Source organism: Hypanus sabinus, chromosome 18, assembly GCF_030144855.1.
Source record: "Hypanus sabinus isolate sHypSab1 chromosome 18, sHypSab1.hap1, whole genome shotgun sequence".
Classification (NCBI taxonomy): Eukaryota; Metazoa; Chordata; class Chondrichthyes; order Myliobatiformes; family Dasyatidae; genus Hypanus; species Hypanus sabinus.
The window spans coordinates 57,262,709-57,268,762 of NC_082723.1; the positions used below are offsets into that span (position 1 = coordinate 57,262,709).

Consider the following 6,054-nt stretch of genomic DNA (forward strand, 5'->3'; position numbering starts at 1 on the left):
GGAAGCTTTTAAAAACCAACTGAAGGCAACTAAAAAAAGTCATTAAGCTAAAGATGGAATACAAAAGTAAGCTAGCCAATAATATTAACAAGGATACCAAATGTTTCTTCAGAGACATAAAGTGTAAAAGCAAGTTGAGAGTGTATTTCAAGTCACTGGAAAACAATGCTAGAGAGGCAGTAATGGGGGACATGGAAATGGCAGACAAACTGATTAGTATTTTGCACCAGTCTTCACTGTGGAGGACACTCACAGTCTGGTGGAAGTTCCAGGTGTCGGGAGTCATGAATTGTATGAAGTTACCATTACTAGAGAGAAGGTTCTTGGGGAACTGAAAGGTTTGAAAGTCAAGAAGTCACCTGGACTAGATGGTCTATACCCCAGGGTTCTGAAAGAAATGACTGAAGAGACCGTGGAGGCATTAGTAATTATCTTTCAAGATCCACTCAATTCTGAATTAATTCCAGAAGACTGGAAAATTGCAAATGTCACTCCACTGTTCAAGGAGGAAGAGAGACAGAAAAAAGGAAACTATAGGCAAGTTAGTCTGACCCTAGTAGTTGGGAAGATGTTGGAGTTGATTAAGGATGAGGTCTCAGGGTACTTGAAGGCACATGCTAAAATAGGCATGGTTTCCTCATAGGCATGGAAAATCTTGCCTGACAAATTTGTTAGAATTCTTTGAAGAAATAACAAGCATGACAGACCAAAGAGAATCAGTTGATGTTGTGTACTTGGATTTACAGAAGGCCTTTGACAAGATGTCACACATGTGGCTACTTAACAAGCTATAAGCCCATGGTACTACAAGAAAGATTCTTGCATGGATAAAGCAGTGGCTGATCGGCAGGCAGCAACATGGAAATAAAAGGGAGCCTTTTCTGACTGGCTGCTGTTGACTAGTAGTGTTCCACAGGGGTCTGTGTTGGAACTGATCATTTTTATGTTTATATGTCAATGATATGGATGATGGAATTGATGGCTTTATTGCAAAGTTTGCAGACGATATGAAGATAGGTGGAGAAGCAGGCAGTTTACAAGTAGTAGAGAGGCTACAGAAGGGCCTAGACAGATTAGGTGAATGGGCGAAGAAGTGGCATATGGAATATACTGTTGGAAAAATTTATGATCATGCCCTTTGGTAGAAGAAATGAAAGGGTTGAGTATTTTCTAAATGGAGTAAAAAATACAAAAAAGTGATGTGCAAAGGGACTTGGGGGTCCTTGAACAGGATTCCCTAAAGGTTAATTTGCAGGTTCAGTCTTTGGTGTAGAAGGCAAATGCGATGTTAGCATTCATTTCAAGAGGACTAGAATATAAAAGCAACGACGTAATGTTGAAACTTTATAAAGCACTGGTGAGACCTCACTTGGAGTACCATGAGCAGTTTGGGCCCCTTATCTTAGTAGGATGTGCTGAAACTGGATAGGGTTCAAAGGAAGTTCATGAAAGTTACTCCAGGATTGAATGACTTGTCATATGAAGAGCTTTGATGGCTTAGGGTCTGTATTCACTGGAATTCAGAAGATTGAGGGGTGATCTAATTGAAACCTATCAAATGGTGAAAACGCTTTGATAGAGTGGATGTGGAGAGGATGTTTCCTATGGTGGGGGGGGGGGGTATCTAAGACCAGAGGACACAGCCTCAGAATAGAGGGACATCCTTTTAGAATGGCGATAAGGAGAAATTTCTTTATCCGCAGAGTGGTGAATAAGGGGAGTTATTTGCCACAGGCAGCTGTGGAGGCCAAGTCTTTATGCATATTTAAGGCAAGAGATTGATAGACCCTTGATTGTTCAGGACATGAAGGGATACGGGGAGAATGTTGGAGATTGGGGCTGAGAGGAAAATTGGATCAACCATGATGAAATGCCGGAGCAGACTCAATGGGCCAAATGGCCTAATTCTGCTTCTACGGGCTGAACACCAGTTTGTTTTCCCCTCTCAGGCCTCAACTCTTCAATCTGGCTTGAAGTCTGCCCCAGCAAAGTCCAGCTTGGCAATTGCTGTACCTGCATTCTTGAGAGTCAAGTTCACCGAATCCTTCAGGAGATCGCACAATTGCTAGCTAGCTTAGTAGGTTCAAAAATAGATGGCAGTGGGGATGAAGCTGTAGTTGAACTTTCAGGTTGAGGTCTTCAGGTTCCTGTACCTCCTGCCTGATGACAACAAAGAAGGTGTGACCTGGATGGTGGGGGCCCTGATGATGAAAGTCACCTTCCTGAGATGTGCCTCCTGTATGGCAGGGAGAGCTGCACCCATGATGCAACTGGCCTGGTGCATTCCTGTGCATTGGAGCTTCCATTCCAAGACATGATGAAATTAGTCAAAATTTTTCCACTATATATCTGCAGAAGTTTGTCAGAGTCTTTGATGGTGTGCCAAAACTCCTTATACTTCTAAGAAAAGAGAAGCTGACATGCCTTTGTTCTGGTTCAACCAAGAGCACCATGCTGTGAGAATGGGCATTACCTGGTTTTCAGGTCCGATAAAAGGAGACTGAAAGCTGAGTTGTCTGCCTTATGTTAATCCTCAGCAGTCTCACTAAAATGTCTGCTTTCTGATGCATCAGCAAATATCCAAACACAATGACTGTTAATGCCTGTCACTGCAAAGTGCACTGGCAAAAAAATGGACTTTTTTCCTTTAGGTTAATTAGGTTAATAAGGTGCAGTTGCACTAATAATCACTAAACAACGATCACTGCTGGAAGCACGCGAGGAAGGACTTTCAAACTCCAAGCAATTTAATCTGGTTATTTGGCCCCCAAGTCTCTCCCAATCTAGACAAAAAGATAATTATCTTGGAAAGGTAGAAAAAGCATCCAGTAACCGTTCCTCATATTGGGGTCAATGGCCACAGGCAAAACTGAGATATAATCTTTCACTGAATAAAAAGCATCAGTAAAACCATAAATATATGTTGTTCTCACAGCTCAGGATATCGATGCCCCTCCCCTTCTCAGCATCACGAAGAAACAACACCTCCCAGTCACCATTGTCACCTCGGATGGCAGAATGAGCACAGGAACATTAAACGTCTGAAGCCTATTTAAATGTGTGCACACCAGAGTACACTTGTGACAGAATTTTGTAGTCATGGCCCCTTCAAGATTTGTTGCTCCGGCACTCACCAACAGTTTAATTCAGCTTTCTCAGAGCTAAGGTAATAAAGCCAATTACTTCAGGTAATAAAGATCAAACGAGCCAAGAAATAACAGTGACCCATGTAATACTGATCCCACAAGCTCATAGGCAGCACTGCCCAGCACCCAGGGCTCAACCAGACACCGCTCATTCTCCGCTCCTGAACATACTGTGCACTGATGTCATGAAAAGAGAAGAGTACAATTTCACTGATTGCTCATCGCCCACACTAATAGGCTTGGCGATAAATGACCCTGAAGTATGTCCCTGATTTTTATTTAAACATATGGCCATTTAACACGTCTGAAAGGTACAATACAGCTCAAAAAACACACTACAGACTGACTCAACATTCACACACAAAAACATCACTGAAAGAGAGTCAGGTGATGTTGTGCAGATTTGAAGTTAAGCAGCAGGTTATGCAAAGAGAAGCTGATTTCATCAAATCGCACCCATCACCTAAATCACCTTTCTGAACGATTGGTAAAATCTATTTGAGCTACTATGAGGTGCACGTCTAACAAATTTATTTTTCAAAGATTCAAAGTACATTATCAAAGAGTGAATGCAGTATACAACCTTGAGATCTGTCTTCGCCACAGACAACCACAGAACAAAGAAAGGTGACTATGGAATCCATTCAAAGAAAAACAAACCCCCAACGCACACACACAAAAAAAGACCAAATCACACAAATGACAATAAACAAAAAGAAAGAAACGAGGGGAAAACACAGAATATAAAACACCAAACATCAAACCAGTCCAGTTCTAAACTTAAAGAAGCACTAAATCCTTTTTTATACAAAAAAAGTTTAGAACAGTACTTCCAAATGAACTGGTAAAGACAGCCAAAATATTTTTCACATTTTGAAATAATCTAAAAGGGAATTTCCTTGTCCTTTATGTAGCACATTCCTGATTTTTTAAAATAAATTATACATAGGTAAATGTACCCATACATCAGGAGAAAGACCTATTCCAGATTCTCCTGAATTTACAGAATCCCACAAATTCCAATTGCATGGTATCAACTCCAAATTTACTGAAGGCCCATCCCATCCCTATGAAATCAATACAGAAGTAACTGTCTCATGCAGCTGGATTTTAAAATATTATTAATTTCTATGACTCCTTTCATTTCTACAGATTCAAGATTGAATCCTGCCAGATTTCATGCCCTAATACAGAACCCTTTAACGCAGGAGCTCCAAGACATTCTCAATCAGACGATAAGATACAAGAGCAGAATTAGACCATTTGGCCCATTGATTCTGCTCCAAATCAGCTCACAAAATCAAACTTTTTTTCACCTTCCTCTGCTTTGAAACCCTCCCACAAGCTATTTATTCTAGTTTACTTGTTTAAGCTCAATAGGTATAGAACAGCCCTATAATTATTACTTTTGGTGTGGCAAGTATTGTTTGTGCTATCCTTTACCACGGAGCATATATACCATGTTTACATTCAACTCCTATTTATTGGATGGAAGCCTATCCAATTTGTGGATCCTGCACACCCCTCACACACGACATCTCTCTGGACCCAAACATCCAAGATTCTATCCGAGTGGGAGTCCCGGGGAAGGTCACCACTCTCTGGATTTCATGGCAGAGCAAGGTATTCTGCATTATTCATTTCTGTATTGTGAAATGGAGATTCTGCATCGCAACACCCTGGATAATCAAGCACCAACTCTACTAAGGTGCGAAAATGCTACTGAACATTTGGCATTTTACCACAAAAAATACAAATAATATTCCAAATACTTCAATAAAATTTACCAGAAAGCTTTGCATTGTGCAGTAACCCAGCAGCAAGTGAAGTCCAACAAATTGTCTGAAGTCACACTACCGTTTACCAAATATACTGTCCATTTATAATGTTGTAATTATACCAAAAGAACGTGAACCTCGCATTCATACAAATTCTGAGGGATATCAAACTGATCAGAAACACAAAGAAGTCTGTATGTGCTGAGAATCCAAAGCAATGCACACAAAATGCTGGAGCGACGTTTTGGGCCGAGACCTTTCTTCGGGACTGAGAATGAAGGTGGAAGATGCCAGAACAAAAAGGTGGGGGTGGGGGTGGGGGTAAGGGAGGCTAGCTGAAAGGTAATAGGCGAAGCCAGGTGGAAGGGAAAGGTCTGTGGTAGTGGGTCTGTGAGAGTACACAGTCGAAGAGTCAGAGGGCAGCAAGAACCTGAACTCTTACCCAAATCTTCACCTCCAGGAAACTACAAGCAGGTTCCCTGACCAATTCCTGACAGGAACTACTTCACAAATCATTCAAACTATGTGTTACGCTCCATACACTTTTTGTCAGAGATTTAGAAGATGGTGCTTACTCCCTCCCATGTCCTCGATTGAATACACCCGTTTGCAAAATGGGCTTACCGCTGCATCGAAGAGATGATGCATTTAAAACAGTTCCCATCTTTGTCACTCAATTTTCTGAACAAAAACATGACCCCAATTCAATAGAACAGAATTATAGATCACCCAACTCCATTTACTGAAAGATAATAAGAATCACATGTACTACACAAATTACATTAAGTATATCAGTGAAGACAGATTTATAACTGTGTTAATGAGCTTTCTCCAATATACTCTAGGCCGGGGGTCGGCAACCCGCGGCTCCGGAGCCACATGTGGCTCTTTTAGGTCTGTGCTGCGGCTCCCTGTTGCTTTGGGAAATAATTGGTTGTGGCGACCCTTTTCCTGGCACATCCGAACCGACTCACAATAAGATAGCCTACGGGGGTTTGCGAGCACAGAGCTTTGGAGCCTCTGCGCCATGGGGGGGGGGGGGGGGCAGGTTGAGGGAGGCTTAAAAGTGAGGCTGAAGATTTCGAATAAAGTTTTTTTCCTTCGACTGCAGTTACCGACTCCGTGTCGTA

General features: G+C 41.7%; 1 protein-coding gene across 1 annotated transcript in view; it reads right to left on the reverse strand.

Annotated features, from left to right (window-relative positions):
• Nucleotides 1–6,054, reverse strand: part of tprn (taperin) — a 70,768-nt gene that overhangs the window by 18,190 nt on the left and 46,524 nt on the right. The window lies entirely within an intron of this gene.